General features: G+C 46.4%; 1 protein-coding gene across 1 annotated transcript in view; it reads right to left on the reverse strand.

The window, feature by feature from the left end:
- Positions 1 to 17247, reverse strand: part of LOC140069144 (NACHT, LRR and PYD domains-containing protein 12-like) — a 140363-nt gene that overhangs the window by 119987 nt on the left and 3129 nt on the right. The gene's annotated exons all lie outside the window — the stretch shown is intronic.

Consider the following 17247-nt stretch of genomic DNA (forward strand, 5'->3'; position numbering starts at 1 on the left):
TGGTCCTGCCCCCCCCCCTTCTATATCCTGATGCTGCAATCACCATGTGTCACTGCTGGGATTGGATTTGGCAGGTGATGTGCGGTGCCTGGTTTTCTTCAATGCTGCCCTGCCATAAAGCCCTGACTGCTGGAGGCTGCAGTGATAGGAGACTCCCATCTCCCTCCTGCATCTCTGGAGCTCAGCCACAGGGATCTTGGGGGTCTTCTTTATCTCTCACCAAGGCTCTTCTACCATGATTGCTTAGTTTGGCTGGACGGCCGGGTCAAGGAAGAGCTGTGGTTCTCCCAAACTTCTTTCATTTAAGGATTATAGAGGCCACTGTGCTCTTAGGAACCTTGAGAGCTGCAGAAATTCTTTTGTAAAATTGGCCAGATCTTTGCCTTGCCACAATTCTGTCTCTGAGCTCCTTGGACAGTGCCTTTGACCTCATGATTCTCATGTGCTCTGACATGCACTGTGAGGTCTTCTATAGACAGGTGTATGCCTTTCCTAATCAAGTCCAGTTTAATTAACCACAGATGGTCTCCTATGAAGGAGTAGAACCATCTCAAGGAGGACCAGAAGGAAATGGACAGAATGTGAGCTACATATGAGAGTCACAGCAAAACTTATGACCATGTGATATTTCAGTTTTATCTACATTTCAGTGTTTTTCTGTCAGTTTGGGTAACATAGTGCATATTAATGAGCTAAACAAAGAACTTGTTTGATCTTACCAATTGGCTGCAAAGACAAAAAGAAAATTTAAAGGGGTCTGAATACCTTGCATACCCACTGTATATCAACTATGTCTGCACGTGTGATGCCTGGCTGCCGCTACCATCATGGGCCTCCGTTTCACCACAGGGATCCCTTCACTACACATCAGGAGCGCCCCAGAGGGCGCCTTCATTACATCACAGACTCCCCTTCTTGCATCCAGTTGCTGGCCCTGCCCAGCATGGACAAAGCCTGTTCACCATGACCAGAATAGGGCTAGGCCGTGCCTCAAGCCAACCACTCAGGTACCAGAAGAATCTAGCTGCCCCCACACCAAGAGATCAAGCCCCGGGGGTGGACATTTCACTGCAGGCAGTTGCTGAGTTGATGGGGAGCACAATAGGAGGGGCTGCTGCTGGGAGATACAATATGAGGAGGGAGCTGCTGGGGGGTACAATGGGCAAGGCTTAGGGCAAAAAAAAAAATCTTTTATGGTGTGCATATCACAGCTATAGTCCCTCTTTCACAACTCCAAAAGTTTAGGAGATGAATATATTATCCCTGTGTATAGTAATCGCATGGGACACCAACACTACAGCCCACAATAGCTACTGGCACTGATCGCATTATACAGCAGACACCAACACTACAGCCCACAATCTCTACTGGCATCGCTCGTATTATACAGCAAACTACTGTCTTACGTCCCACAATCGGTGCTGGCAATGATCCTAATATAAAGCAGACACCTGCATTACATCCTGCATTCGGTGCTGACACTGATCGCAGATTTTACCTTCTATGCGCTGTGGTAAATAATTCTAAATTAAAAAATATTTAGTTCAGAAGGTGAAAAAAACATCAAAATGTCCAAATCATCACATTATTGCTATTTGTAGAGCCAATTGTAATAAAACTGAAAATGCTATAAATGAAAACTTCAGCTCATGAGAAAATGACCCCTGACGCGGCTCCACATCAGGAAGTAACAGTTCTCAGGGTCACAATGTGCTGATATAAAGAGTTACACTTTATAAACACATAACAATAACTTTATACGTTTGTTATCTCTCTGAACATATGGAGCCCAAGAATAAAAGGGAAGTGTCATTTGTAGAGGTTCCTCCTGGCCCCAATCCTTCTGCCCTCTCCCCTGCACCTGAAGGGGATGGGAGTCCCTGCATCATACAGAAATCGAATGCAAGGACACCTTGTATGCCGGCTAAAACGCAGCCCCCGCATTGTATGAGCGGTTCCAGTGCCAGCGCTTCAGCCAGCAGACAGATATCTGTATGATGCAAGGACCCCCGTTCTGTTGGTGTGCATCCGGCCTAACGCGGCTCAGTCCCCGGCAGCACCTGGGATGGAGAATATAACCTATAAGGGAGAGTTATCTATAATAACCCATGATGCAGCTGTTTGGGATGACAAACTAAAAAATATTTTAGGGAACGGGGACTGTTTTCGTTTTTGATGCTACCAAATCAGTTGTACAATGAGGCCGTGAGGGCTACAGAAACCTGGAAAAAGATCAGCAAAATCTTCAAGATCGGTGACCCTTGCTGAGAAGGGAGGAGTCTGTATGATGGTGGGAGTGGCTTGTCGCATATACATCCCAGATGACATCGCTGCCTATGGATCCATTACCCATGCTCGTGAAGAGATTGAAGGACTGTCCAGGGAACTCAAGAGAAACTCTGGGGTGGACACTTTGCCCTTCACTTTGTGGTTGGGGGATTGGAAGGGTTTCCTGTAAGTGGGGGTGATATTGGGGATTGTGATTTTGCTCTTGTCACTTATTGCGTGCTGTGTGGTCCCCCTCATCAAGTCCACCATGTCCCAGATGGCCGTCCAGGCGGTAAGAACCAGGACAGGAGAAGTGCCCGGAGCGGAGGATGATGCTGCCTGTTTACAAACCTATGGACTATGGGAACTCAGTGATGTGATGTGAGTGTGCGGGCCTGTAACCCCTGAGTGACTGGCCTCTGGGGGATCTGGTGAAGAGGTAACAAGTCCAGCAGGTACGGGCTTAGCCTACCTGTGGGTACCTGGAGCTTGAGGAGGTCGCTCAGGATGGAGTTACAGGCCAGCAAAGCTCAAAGGGGGGAATTGTTAAGGAGGTCGCACTGGTTTCGGACGCCATCTTGACTACTGTCCGCCATCTTAGATACAGCGGCCATGTTCCCTGACCATTGTCAAGTTAATGTCATGATTCAAACTTCATTTTATGTAACCTGTTTGCTGCCTGTCAGCTAATACCCTGTGACATGTAATGAGAAGCCAGTCTGTCCTCGATGCTGCATGATATTAGGATTCTGGAGTCGCTTATCATCTCCTTCTCAGCATTAGTATAAACAATATCTGTGTACAAGGTCTCTGAGAACTGAGCACAATTAATTCACTTTTTTCCCAGAATATGCTGATGTCCAATAGCTTTGCAGTATACTATTCACACCCCTTTGATGACTCTTCTGTCTGATATATATTATGCATTTTGATTGTTAACCCCTTCACGCTCCGTGACGGATATATCCGCCACGGAGCTGTGAAGGTTGTATGAAGAAGGCTCACGGGCTGAGCCTTCTTCATACAGTGATGGGCTTTGCTGCATATCGCAGCAAAGACCCATCGCTATCACCCGCGGTCGGTGCTTGCACCGATCGCGGGTGTTAACCTCCTCTTTGCCGCCGGCAAAGTCGCCGGCGGCACTTTAAATTTGGCGGCGCGTGGGCGCCGCCATCTTACCTCCGATCGCCGCTCCCCCGAACGTCATCGGGGGGCGGCGATCGGTTGCCATGGTAGCCTCGGGTCTTCGTTTGACCCGAGGATACATGGCTTCTGCACATGCATTACAATGAGCCTGTGGCTCATTGTAATGTATAGTGAGCAGAAATGCCATATACTGCGATACAGCAGTATTGCAGTATATGGCAGGAGCGATCAGACCATCTAGGGTTAATGTACCCTAGAGGGTCTAAGAAACAGTGGAAAAAAAGAGAAAAAAAAAAGTTTAAAAAATGTAAAAAAATAATAAAATATTAAAAGTTCAAATCACCCCCCTTTCCCTAGAACTGATATAAAATATAATAAATAGTAAAAATCACAGACACATTAGGTATCGCCGCGTCCCAAAATGCCCGATCTATCAAAATATAAAAACGGTTACGGGCGGCGGTGACCTCCGGAACGGCAAATGGCGCCCAAATGTCCAAAATGCGACTTTTACACCTTTTTAGATGACATAAAAAATGTAATAAAAAATGATCCAAATGTCGCACAGTCCTCAAAATGGTAGCAATGAGAACGTCGGCTCATTTCGCAAAAAATGACCCCTCACACATCTCCGTGCGCCAAAGTATGAAAAAGTTATTAGCGTCAGAAGATGGCAAAAAATTTTTTTTCTTTTTTGTACACATTCGTTTAATTTTTGAAAATTTATTAAAACGCAATAAAACCTATATAAATTTGGTATCACCGCGATCGTACCGAACCAAAGAATAAAGTAGGCATGTTATTTGGAGCGCAGAGTGAAAGTCGTAAAAACTGAGCCCACAAGAACATGACGCACATGCAGTTTTTTTCAATTTTTCCACATTTGGAATTTTTTTGCGGCTTCCCACTACATGGCATGGAATAATAAATAACATCATGGGAAAGTAAAATTTGTTACGCACAAAATAAGCCCTCACACAGCTCTGTACACGGAAAAATGAAAAAGTTATGGATTTTTGAAGATGGAGAGCGAGAAATCAGCGAAAATACCCTGCGTCCTTAAGGGGTTAAAGGAGAGAAGATCTTGACTAAGAGATTGACGTGTGTCTTGGTCTTTATGTTCAATCATGAAAGGGTTAATTAGGACTCACCTTACAAAAGTCAAGAGGGCTGTTGGGGCCCTGCATAAAATATCCCTATCAGTATTTGGGTCCTTTCTGGGTGGGCTTAGGAGTGAACAACAACACCGAGGCAGCCTCCGTGAAGGGTCCCCGCCGGCTCGGTGAACAGAACTGACCAGAGCGCTCTCAGGGTAAGCTGTTTTTGTTATCTACCTTGATATGTCACTTCTGTGTCACTGGTTGGACGGACCGGGTAAGACTGTCTCTGTGTTATGTATTTGCCACTGTTGTTCACTGTAACCTAAGCTCATAGTTTTTGGCAAAGAACCACTTTGTAAGGTGATGGACAGAGACTGAACAGAGACTGGACAGTGACGGATGGTCAGACAGTCTGTGGTGTTAGCTGAAACTGTGGGACGGGAGGGAGAAGCCCTTAGAGGTCCGCACTGCTAAAGTAGGAGATACTTTGTTGTGATTACCAGATTATCATAGTGTCTATAGTACTGTTTGACTAGTGTCAATAGGGTTACCCATAGAGGTATAGAGCTCAATTTGTGCACGTGCAGCGGAGACCCACTCTGATCAAGTGTGCGTTTAGCTTCATTTTGGAGTCTGAACGACTTTGTGGATGACTGTAAGAACTAGTAGTGACTTGGTAAAGAGTCAGTAAGAGAGTTGACTTGGTAAAGAGTCAAGGAGAGAGTAGTTCAGCAAAGAGAGTTGATTTGGTAAAGAGTCAATAAGGGAGACTTGGTAAAGAGTCCTCTGTGGAAGTCTGGTATCTAATTTCTTTGGGGTCGATCACACAAGGTGTCGGATTCGTTGTATCTGTGGGGGACAGGTTTGGCAGTGTTGCAGTTGTAGACATTTGTGATGGGAATTAAGCAAAGTAAAGTAAGCCAAGGGTGCGGACCTAGAAAAGCTACTCATATTGTGTCCCACATGCAGGGGTGAACCTAGCCTTTCTGCTGCCTGAGGCGAGCTATAAAAAGACGCCCCCCCCCCCCCAGACTCCATATATGTAATATATCATGGAGTGTCAGGAACAGACCCGATCATATTGGTTTAATTCGAAAATGAAGCAATGCAAAATACACAGAGATTCCCATGTACTATATAATAATAAACAATAAATAATAAATACGGTAATAGTAAACACAGCGAGCTACCACAAAGAACAAAATACATACAACAATCCGCTATATAATATAAAATCAATATATCATGCCACCATATATTATAAAATACATCCAGCATCCTCCATGTAATATATAATAGATCCAGTGTGCCGCCATATACCATATAATAAATACAGTGTGCCTCCATATACCATATAATACATACAGCGTGCCGCCATATAATACATACAGTGTGCCTCCATATACCATATAATACATACAGCGTGCTGCCACATACCATATAATACATACAGCGTGCCCCCATATACCATATAATACATACAGCGTGCCCCCATATACCATATAATACATACAGCGTGCTGCCATATACCATATAATACATACAGCGTGCCGCCATATACCATATAATACATACAGCATGCCGCCATATACCATATAATACATACAGTGTGCCTCCATATACCATATAATACATACAGCGTGCTGCCACATACCATATAATAGATACAGCATGCCCCCATATACCATATAATACATACAGCGTGCCACCATATACCATATAATACATACAGCGTGCCGCCTTATACCATATAATACATACAGCATGTCGCCATATACCATATAATACATACAGCGTGCCGCCATATACCATATAATACATACAGCCTGCCCCCATATACCATATAATACATACAGTGTGCCCCCATATACCATATAATACATACAGCGTGCCCCCATATACCATATAATACATACAGCGTGCTGCCATATATATGTATATATATATATATACATATACAGTATACACACACTCATACAGCATGTACACAAATATACAGCATATATACTTATATAGCATTCATATACACACACTCACCACACACATACAGTATGCACACACTTATATACAGTCATACAGTATACACACAAACACACACACACAGTATATACATGTATACAGAGATGCATATAAATACACGTGTGTGTGTGTATATATATATATATATATATATATATATATATATATATATATATGTATACATGCATATAGATACACACAAATGTATATTTATATGCATCTCAGATATAATAGGTACATACTTACCATGACGGGTGAGGCGGGCCGCGGACGGGTGAGACGGGCGGGCCGCGGACAGGAGAGACGGGCGGGCCGCGGACAGGAGAGGCGGGCGGGCCGCGGACAGGAGAGACGGGCGGGCCGCGGACAGGAGAGACGGGCGGGCCGCGGACAGGAGAGACGGGCGGGCCGCGGACAGGAGAGACGGGCGGGCCGCGGACAGGAGAGACGGGCGGGCCGCGGACAGGAGAGGCGGCCGGGCCGCGGGCGGGAGAGATAGGGGGGCGCGGACAGGGGGAGTCGGATTAAAGATGTGGGCCGGGCGCGGACGGGAAAGAGGCGGGCCGCGGATGGGAGAGGCGGGCCTGTCGCGGCCGGCAGAGGCGGGCCGCGGATTGAAATCGTGGGCCACGAACTGGAGAGGCGGGCCGGGTCCTGGAGAGGCGTGTCGGGAGGCGGCCGCTGACAGAAGGGGCGTCCCAGGTGGCCGGGGACGGAGCCATCTTGCCGGTTACAGTAGTGAGTGACTGGTGAGTGACCTGCCTGATGCCGCCCCCACCGTCCACCAGGAGGCGCTGCCGCCTGAGGCGAGTTTCTCAACTCGCCTCATGGTAGGTGCGCCCCTGCCCACATGGAGGGGAAAGATGATGTAAGTAGACAGAAGGTTGTTGAGTTAAGTAGGACTGATGGAAAAGTGCAAGTTGACATGATCGGACATAAGGCTGGTAGTTTTGTGTTGAAATGAAAAGTAGTATTGAAGGTTTTGGGATGTGTCAGATGATCTGATGATTGTACAAGTGAGAAAACTTTGGAAACAGACACTTAGAGCCTCTGACTGACGGACGGACCAGGACAGAGTGACAGGAATCCTTCAGAGTGCCCAATGAAGAAAGAGACAGGCGATAAGGGACATTTCAAAGTTTTTGATGTGGAAAGAATTTGAGGAAAAAGAGATTTTATTATATTTTCCTTGGAGTGAAAAATGGCCCCTGTAATCCAGACTCCACCCCTGTATCTGGTGGTTAGAGAAGATGACATGCCCTACCATTCTTCAGTGGCGGCCATCTTAAGACAGTTTATTTCTCAGTGGCGGCCATTTTAAGTTATATTCCCTTCAAGTCCCTGAAAGTTGATTGCTGTTGGCAGCCATAAAAGCTGTTGTGGGGCTTTGTAGGATAACAGCTGACCATGCTTGGGGCGTCTGCTAGGGGTCTTGGAGTGTGGGAGGTTGTTTGAGTATTATTAAAATTTATTGATCCCGACAATTAGAGAAAAATTTCTATAAAAAGTGTTACAATGTCTCCGGTACCTGCTTTCTGGCATTAAAGGGGTTAACAAAAGGGTGGGGGCTGTTGGAGCTGCGTTTTGTTTTGTGAAGAACTGACATGTGCTGTGTCTTATCTACGAGAGAGACGATAGTGACCTTGATGTTCACGGAAAACTGAATTTCTCCATATTGAGTTGCTTGGAATCTGTGTTCTGTTATCTCGTGGTTTACAGGCTAGTGAGAATATTTACATTTGGGAGGGGTAGATCGCTGCGTTTAGACTTCTCCCTGACAATCTAAAAAAGACTTGAAGGAATTTATTTGGTTGTGGAACAAGAATACAGTATGATGTGATGTCCTCCTGTGTACCCCATGAACAGACTAAGCAAGAATGAGCCCCCAACTGTATTACAGAGCCTATGACTGACTTTTGTTCCTTTTTGATTAACAATCAACACAAGTGTACCTGGATTTTATTGAGACGTTGGAGTCTGGCCAGAACTTTATAGGAAGCACAGAACACTGGGCTGGAGATGTGGTGGAGGGACTCTCACATTGACGTTCAGAGGGAATAGAGGATGTTTCACAGACCACACCAAAGTGAGACTGACAACATTTCCGGAAGTCTCAACCGACCGACCCAAGTGGGCGTTGCGGGGAGGAGACATTACTTTAGTGAGTGGCGGAGACGGCCCCACAGGTGGTTACGGACAAGGATGTCAGCGAGAACAGCCCCCCCAAACAGAGTTATCGCCTTTCATTGTAGAACTCTCCTCTGCTAGTCCGATGATGATTTTAGCCCATTCCCGGTCAAGAAAAGACTCAGAAAGAACAGCCGGATACATGTAGGATGGTCCAAGACCTCTAAGCTGCCAATGAGTGCACTGAAGCCCAGTGGTCCCTAGCCCAAACTGGCAGCAGTCCCTGAGAGTGACATATTATTCACTGTTATTGATTTGGCAAATGTTTTCCTCTCTGTGCCCCTACATGAAAATTGCCAGTACCTATTTGCCTTTACCAGTTCAGTATTCCAGTATACCTGATGTAGATTCCCACAAGGGGGTGAAACTCACCCAGCAAATACCCCACGGCCCTACAGGGAGTAGACTGGCAGACTAGCCCCTTACTGGATGTTCTCCTTTTCAGTATGCGGAGGACCTACTGTTTTTGTTTGCCAGGATGCATTTATTGACCTTATGTGTTTTCTGTTCCAGAAGGGTTGCAAAGTTCCCAGAGACAAACTCCGGTACTGCCAGGAGAAGGTGGTCTTCCTAGGCCACTGCTTCTCAGCCACAGGCAGACACCTGACAGAGGGAAGAAAGCTGGCAGTCCAGAATATGCCCCTGCCCTGAGGCCCTAAGCCTCTTCACATGATTCTAGCACTGGCCAGCTCCTGCAGCCTGGGATAAGGTCTGCTGCCTCCAGCCTGATGCTGCCCCTCTATGACTGCATTGCCTCTTCCCCATTTGCCCTTAGTCAGGAGGCAATTGATGCATTCCATAGCCCTAAGCTGGCAAGTCTGCCCTGGCCCTAGGCACATGCCACTGAACCAGACCTTTTATTTTATTTTGCACGGAGTATCTAGGCCACAGGTGTCCTAGCCCAGGAACGTGGTGGCCTCCCCAGTGGCCCACTATTAGGCCCGGTTAGACTCAGTTGTGAGGGGAGTCCCGCATGTGTCAGTAGCTGCAGCCAGCAATCTGCTCAGCAAGGCCAGTGAGTTGATCCTAGATCACTCAGTTACTGTGCAAACCCCACATACCTTGCACAGTGTCCTCACCCAAGTACAGCCCAAGCATCTGAGCAAAGGCCAGACAGCTCAGACTCCAGTGTGCACTCCTGATGCCCCATCACACTGATAAGGTGCACAGCTCTGAATCCTTCATTCTATCGCCAGTCTTCCAGGATTCAGAGGGGGGAGAGAAGGGTGATTAACCCAGATGTTGAGTTTTTTCTCATAGATGGCTCCAGGTCTGCAGGAGAAGACAGACTGTTCTACACTGGATATACAGTGGTCAGTGGCGCACATGAGGTAGTACAAGCAGAACCACTCCCTCCACACAGGTCAGTGCAGGAGGTGAAGTGACGGCACTCAGGGAAGTGCTACAGCTGGTGGAAGGTAAAAGGGCGAACATCTATACTCAAGGTATAGGTCTGGGGTCTAAACACGACTATGAACCCATATGGAAGGCTAGAGATTTCCTCACCTCTGCAGGGACCCCCTCTAAGCATGGCACGCTGGTTATAGAGCTCATGGATGCTCTCTTACTTCCATAAGAGGTGGGGATAGTAAAACTAAAAGCACACACAATTTGGTACTCTACAAGCCAAGGGCAAGTATGTGGCTGACGGGATGGCGAAGGCAGCTGCACAGATGGAGCCCAGAGACTGTCCTGAAGTCTCAGCTGTGATTTCTGAGCTAAAAGTTTGATCCACAGGTGCTCCAGTCCCTGGTGGCCCGAGAGTCATCAGAAGTGAAGGAAGAGTGGAGGAAAGCTGGAGCCCAGATGCCAATGGGACCTGGATGCTGGGAGAGAGAGTGTGCCTGCCCAGAGCCCTGCACCCGACAGTAAGTCAAGTAGCCCACCGACACACACACATATTCCAAATGGCCATGCTAGTGCTCATAAACCACCAGTGGTTTGCCCGGGCATTACTACCCCTGTCACTAGAGTAGTGAAAGTATGCTGTTACAGCCTGTAATATTGCCCATGCTGTTATTGGTCTTGTATTGTACATTCAGTCTGCAATGATATGTTCATACTCATGTTATGCATGCTGCCACCCAGTGGTCAAAGTTTTTATTGTTGGATAATTTGCTTGCTGTATCTTTAAGCTAGCTATCCCATCATGCACTGTTACCCAGCTTCTCCTCCTCTTTCTGTGACATCACTTCCTCCTTCTTCATGCTGTCCTCCATTTGTGACTGTAGCAGACATGTTCATCTTCACTGTGCAGTAGCAATGTGTTTTGACCGCATGGCATGTCATTTCTAAGGTAAAGGCATTAAACTGAACCTAAAGCACATCCATTGCATCCTCCCTTCATGCAAATGGCAACGCTGTGGAATGAATGTCAGTGAGTTCTACTATCTACCATCCAGCTTATACGGAGACTGCACTCACAACCTATCAGGGTCTTCTCCAGCGTATATCTGTGGCAGAATAGTCAAAACACAGCTGAATCTGTAGTTCCTGCAAGATCCACACATAGTCTGCAAGCAAGCAAATAGAGCTGCCGCCATCTTAGCAGCACGTGGCTTCCTCACCATTGTGAACAAGCTGCAACCCCATCTTAAAGAGACAGTACCACATTGACAAGGATTAACATGTCTACAAAAGGCTCTATAAAATCCTCTGTCACTGCACCTAGCAAAGTGCACCATGTTACCAGACCCACAGATGTGCAAGATACAGAGTTTGTGTTCCAGGAAGAACAAATTGTACGATCTAAGCGTGTTACCAAACCCACACAAAAGTTCAGAGAGAACTTTGAAGTAATTAAGGAAGAGTTCTGTGATAATCTTGATGATTTATGGCAAAGAATTGAACACTGTGTAGCAGCCATCTCACGCTATGACAGTGACGCAGCCAAATTAGGCACAACATTAAATCGCTTATCTACCGCCTATGATCGCTACCAGCGGCTGTGTGCAAAGTACATCACATTCCTGAGTAACACCGAATTTGATGATGCCATAGCAGAGCTAGCCAAGAGAGAGACTTTACTTCATACACAGGATACCATAGTAAAAGATGCCAAAAATAAGGCAGAAGTTCGCATTGCACACTTGCAAGAAGTAAGATCTCAACGGTCCACTTCAACCAAACATACACTATCATCTTCCAGAACCTCCCGCTCCAATAGGTCTGCATTACACGACAAGCTTATAGAAATCCGTGCTGATGCAGAGGAAGCTAGTGTCAGAAGTTCATTTGCCAAGAAAGAAGCAGAAATGGTGAAAAGACAAGCGGAGGCAGAAGCCCAACTGAAAATTCTCCAAATGGAAAAGGAGGAAGCAGCCACCTTAGCCAAGTTAAAGGTTCTTGAGCAAGCATTAGTCCACGTTACTGACCATGACTGCTCCATTCCCGCAGAAGTGGAAGACCCAGATGACCGCACTGCCAACTATGTGCTAAAACAATCATCTCCAGCACAATTTCAAACCTACCACACGGCCATGCCTGTAAAGTATCAGATGACGCCAGCTACCCAGAACAAGGTAATTTCTAGCATCACTCGAGTGGATCATCCTGAGACTAAAGTGCCGCTTAACCCTTATGCTACCTCATTTCATCCTGATTCATCTCAGCCCCATATGGCAGAGAATCTACATGCTCCAGGGATATTGCAAGGTAATCTGGTGACACAAGGTGGGAGATCAGATATGTCAGACTTCGCCAGATATATGATGCACAGAGAACTGATAAACATTAGTCTCTCAAAATTTGACGACCATGCTGAAAACTATAGAGCCTGGAAATCCACCTTTGAAGCAGTAATCAATGATCTTAACCTCACATCCAAGGAAGAGCTTGACTTGCTAGTTAAGTGGCTAGGGCCAGATTCTGCAGAACGTGTAAAGACATTGAGAGCAGTTCATGCGGGCCACTCACAGGAAGGTCTTGCTGCAGCATGGGAAAGACTTGAGCAGACTTATGGCAGTTCTGAAGCCATAGAAAGTGCCTTATTTAAGAGACTTCATATCTTCCCAAAGATCACCAACAAGGACAACCGCAAGCTTCAAGACCTAAGCGACCTATTAAAGGAATTGGAGTTAGCCAAAACAGATCCACGTCTGTCAGGACTGAGTTACCTTGATACGGCTCACGGTGTTAACCCAATAGTGTCCAAGCTACCATATGGCATGCAAGAAAAATGGGCAGATCTGGGCTCCAGGTACAAAAGAGAACACAATGTGTCTTTTCCACCCTTCTCCTACTTCTCCAGATTCATCAGCGACCAAGCTCGGAAGAAGAATGATCCCAGCTTTGACTTCACAGAATCTACTCTACCAGCTTCATCATCATGCTCAAGGTATGAAAACCAAACAAGCAAACGTAGAGACTTAAGAGGAACAGTGTCTGTTAGGAAGACAGACGTACCACTGACTGCATCCTACAACACTAGACATGACACTCCTGTCCATAAAGACAAAGACCCTAACCGTATGTGCCCCATACACAAAAGACCTCATCCACTGAAAGAATGTCGTGGGCTTAGGGCAAAGACTTTGCAAGAACGCAGAGACATGCTCAAGGAACTAGGAGTATGTTACAAGTGTTGTGCTTCTTCAAACCATTTCGCTAAAGACTGTAAGGCTGTCATCAAGTGTACTGAATGCGGTAGCGACAAACATGTTGTAGCCATGCATCCTACCCCTTCTCCTGACATCCCACAAATTCAAGCAGCATCTAAGGCCGTCACAGTGCATGGCGGGGAGCCACCAGCTCAAGTTTCAGCTACTACCACTGTCTCCTCCTCCTGCATGGAAGTATGTGGCAAGGAAAATGGTTCCAAGTGCTGTGCCAAAGTGTGTCTGGTGAGCGTCTACCCAGAAGGGCAACCTGAAAGGGCCTTCAGGATGTATGCCATAATAGACGAACAAAGCAACAGGTCTCTAGCAAAACCCAAGTTCTTTGAAATCTTCGGTATAAAGGGAGAAGCAATTCCATACACCCTTAACACTTGTTCTGGACAAGTAGAGACCCTCGGCAGAAGAGCCACTGGATACATTATTTCTCCAATTAACAGGAATATCCACATATCCCTACCAACGTTAATTGAATGTGACCAGATACCTGATGACAGAGAGGAAATTCCTACTCCTGAAGCTGCTTATCATCATTCCCACTTGAGACACCTGGCTAAAGAGATCCATCCGATGGACTTGAATGCTGACATCCTTCTCTTGCTTGGGAGAGACATTCTGAGAGTTCATAAGGTACGTCAACAATGCAATGGCCCAGATGATGCCCCATATGCACAAAGACTTGATCTAGGCTGGGTAATCATTGGCAATGTGTGTTCGGATAAGAATCTTAGACCATCTCAAGTGAACTCCTTCAAAACCTTTGTGCTCAATAATGGTCGCACAACTCACTTTAGGCCATGTCCTCATCATTATGAGGTAAAGGAGGATCTTTCTAACTTCCATAAGGCACCAGACATCATTCTTACACCTTATGATGACTTAGGAGGATCAGTGTTTCGCATGACACAAGATGACAACAGAGTAGCTTCGTCCATAGAAGATAAAGAGTTTATCAAAATAATGGACAGTGAATGCTTCAAGGATCAATCTAACCATTGGGTTGCACCCTTACCCTTTCGGGCTCAAAGAGCCAGGCTTCCTTACAATCGGGAACAAGCATTATCCAGATTCATCTCCTTGCAACGTACATTAAGAAACAAGCCTGAGATGAAAAATCACTTTGTGGCCTTTACAGAAAGGATTAGAAAATCCTCCAACAGTGAACAATGGCACTATGTGTCATCTAACCTCAACCCTGCAGATTGTGCTACCAGACCATCGTCTGTTAGCGCCTTTGCCAAGTCTTCTTGGTTGACAGGTCCAGAGTTCTTGCTGAGGGAGAATAAAAAAGCATCTGACGAAGACGTCTTCAGTCTCCAAGATCCTGACAACGATCCTGAGATACGTCCTGAAGTGAGTACCCTCATCACAAAGTCTGAAAGGAGGTCCGGCTTGAACTGTCACCGCTTGGAACGCTTTTCCAGATGGATCAAACTTGTATGCACCATTGCAAGAGGACCAGTAAAGCAACTGAGATCTGACTGTGGGACCAACTTTACAGGTGCCTGCCGAGAATTGCAGATAGATGCTAAGGCAGTACAAAATTACTTGGCCAACAACGGTTGTACGTGGGTCTTTAACCCTCCACACGCCTCTCATATGGGTGGTTCATGGGAAAGAATGATAGGCATCACCCGTAAGATATTGGACTCCATGTTCAGAGACTTAAACTCCTCAAGGCTCACCCATGAAACCTTAACCACCTTCCTGGCTGAGGTATCCGCTATTGTCAACTCCAGACCTCTTGTCCCTTTATCTACAGACCCTGAATCTCCTGTTCTTCTCACTCCAGCAACTCTCCTCACTCAGAAACTCGGATCTGTTCCTAGTCCACCTGAAGAGTTTTCATCTGGTAACATCTATCAGAAACGGTGGAAACATGTTCAGCATTTGGCCAATTGCTTCTGGAACAGATGGAAAAAGGAGTATTTGGCTCTTCTTCAAGGACGAAGAAAGTGGCAGCAGGTCAAACCAAACTTGCAAGTGGGAGATCTTGTCCTGATGAAGGACCAGAAAGTGGAAAGGAATTCTTGGCCCATGGGGCTCATCTCTAAAATCTTTCCTAGTGAGGATGGTAAGGTTCGTAAGGTGGAAGTTACCACCATACGTCAAGGAGTCCCCAAGACATTCATTAGGCCTATATCTGAGACTGTCCTCTTGATACCAGGAATAAGTCAAGCAGAAGGGACAATGCAAGTACATTGACTCAGTCGCTCAACGCAGAACTATGCCAGGGACAGCGGCTTGCTGCGAGCTGGATTATCTACCATTGAACTGTTCCTGATCAGCAGTTTTCCAGTTATTGTTGTTTGATTATTTGCATTTTGTTTGCAGGGTTCAGAATCATCATTCTAAACCAAAGGACATTTACATAATGTTTGATCTATATATGTAGTGAAATCCAGGGATTTCAGACGGGGAGTATGCTGTTACAGCCTGTAATATTGCCCATGCTGTTATTGGTCTTGTATTGTACATTCAGTCTGCAATGATATGTTCATACTCATGTTATGCATGCTGCCACCCAGTGGTCAAAGTTTTTATTGTTGGATAATTTGCTTGCTGTATCTTTAAGCTAGCTATCCCATCATGCACTGTTACCCAGCTTCTCCTCCTCTTTCTGTGACATCACTTCCTCCTTCTTCATGCTGTCCTCCATTTGTGACTGTAGCAGACATGTTCATCTTCACTGTGCAGTAGCAATGTGTTTTGACCGCATGGCATGTCATTTCTAAGGTAAAGGCATTAAACTGAACCTAAAGCACATCCATTGCATCCTCCCTTCATGCAAATGGCAACGCTGTGGAATGAATGTCAGTGAGTTCTACTATCTACCATCCAGTTTATACGGAGACTGCACTCACAACCTATCAGGGTCTTCTCCAGCGTATATCTGTGGCAGAATAGAAAGCCTGTATAGTCTGTGCCCGCCACAGCCGGGTAAGATGGTAAAGACCCCACGGAAGGTGACACCCAAGCTGCTGTATCCCTTCCAGAGACTGCAGATGGAGTTTATCCAGCTACCAAAAAGTGGTACGTAGGAGTACGTGCTTGTGTGCATTGATCTCTTTCCAGGGTGGCCAGAAGCTTCTCCCATGACCAAGGCTACTGCCAGAGCTGCAGCCAAGAAGGTGGTGAGTGAGATTTTTCTGCAGGTTTGGACTTCCAGAGACCATAGAGTCCGGTCGCAGAACCCACTTCACTGGACAGGTAAAGACCTGAAACCTTGTCCCTCCTGGGTGTAGAAAAGGCCCTGAACACCCCTCAGCATCCCCAAGTTAGTGGTGGGATTGAAAGACTAAACTGCACTCTTAAGTTAGAGATGTGGGAGGCCATGGAGGATACAGGGAAACCATGGCGAGAGTGCTTTCCTGCTGCCCACTATTCAGTTAGGACCACACCCACCAGAAAGATGGGATTGCCCCCTTTTGAAGTACTTTTTTTTTGGCTGTGCACCCAGACTAGGCCTCTACTTCCCATAGACCCTAAATATGATGGCAGGAAACAAGGTGGAACATGCCACACAGTTGAGCCAGGCCTTGGAAAAGGTCCGCAAAGTGTTTCTGATTACTTTTTCAGATCCAGACAGAGACCTCAGGACGCATAACCTGAAGCCTGGAGACTACGGGTGGTGAAGACACACCAGAGAGACAGTCTGGAGCCTCGCTACGATGGTCCTTTCCAAGTCCTGCTGACCAGTGCCACGCCTGTGAAGCTAGAGGGAAGTCAGCATGCTTCCACGCTTTCTATTGTAAACTTACTTCTTGCTAGCTGGTCTCTTCTGACTGACTGTATGCTCAGGGACACCCCAACCATGACTATCACTGTATCTATAGGACTGACTGTAAGCTCAGGGACACCCCAACCATGACTATCACTGTATCTATAGGGGTGACCAGGATGTCCCCAGGGTA

Source organism: Engystomops pustulosus, chromosome 7 (genome assembly GCF_040894005.1).
Source record: "Engystomops pustulosus chromosome 7, aEngPut4.maternal, whole genome shotgun sequence".
Taxonomy (NCBI): domain Eukaryota; kingdom Metazoa; phylum Chordata; class Amphibia; order Anura; family Leptodactylidae; genus Engystomops; species Engystomops pustulosus.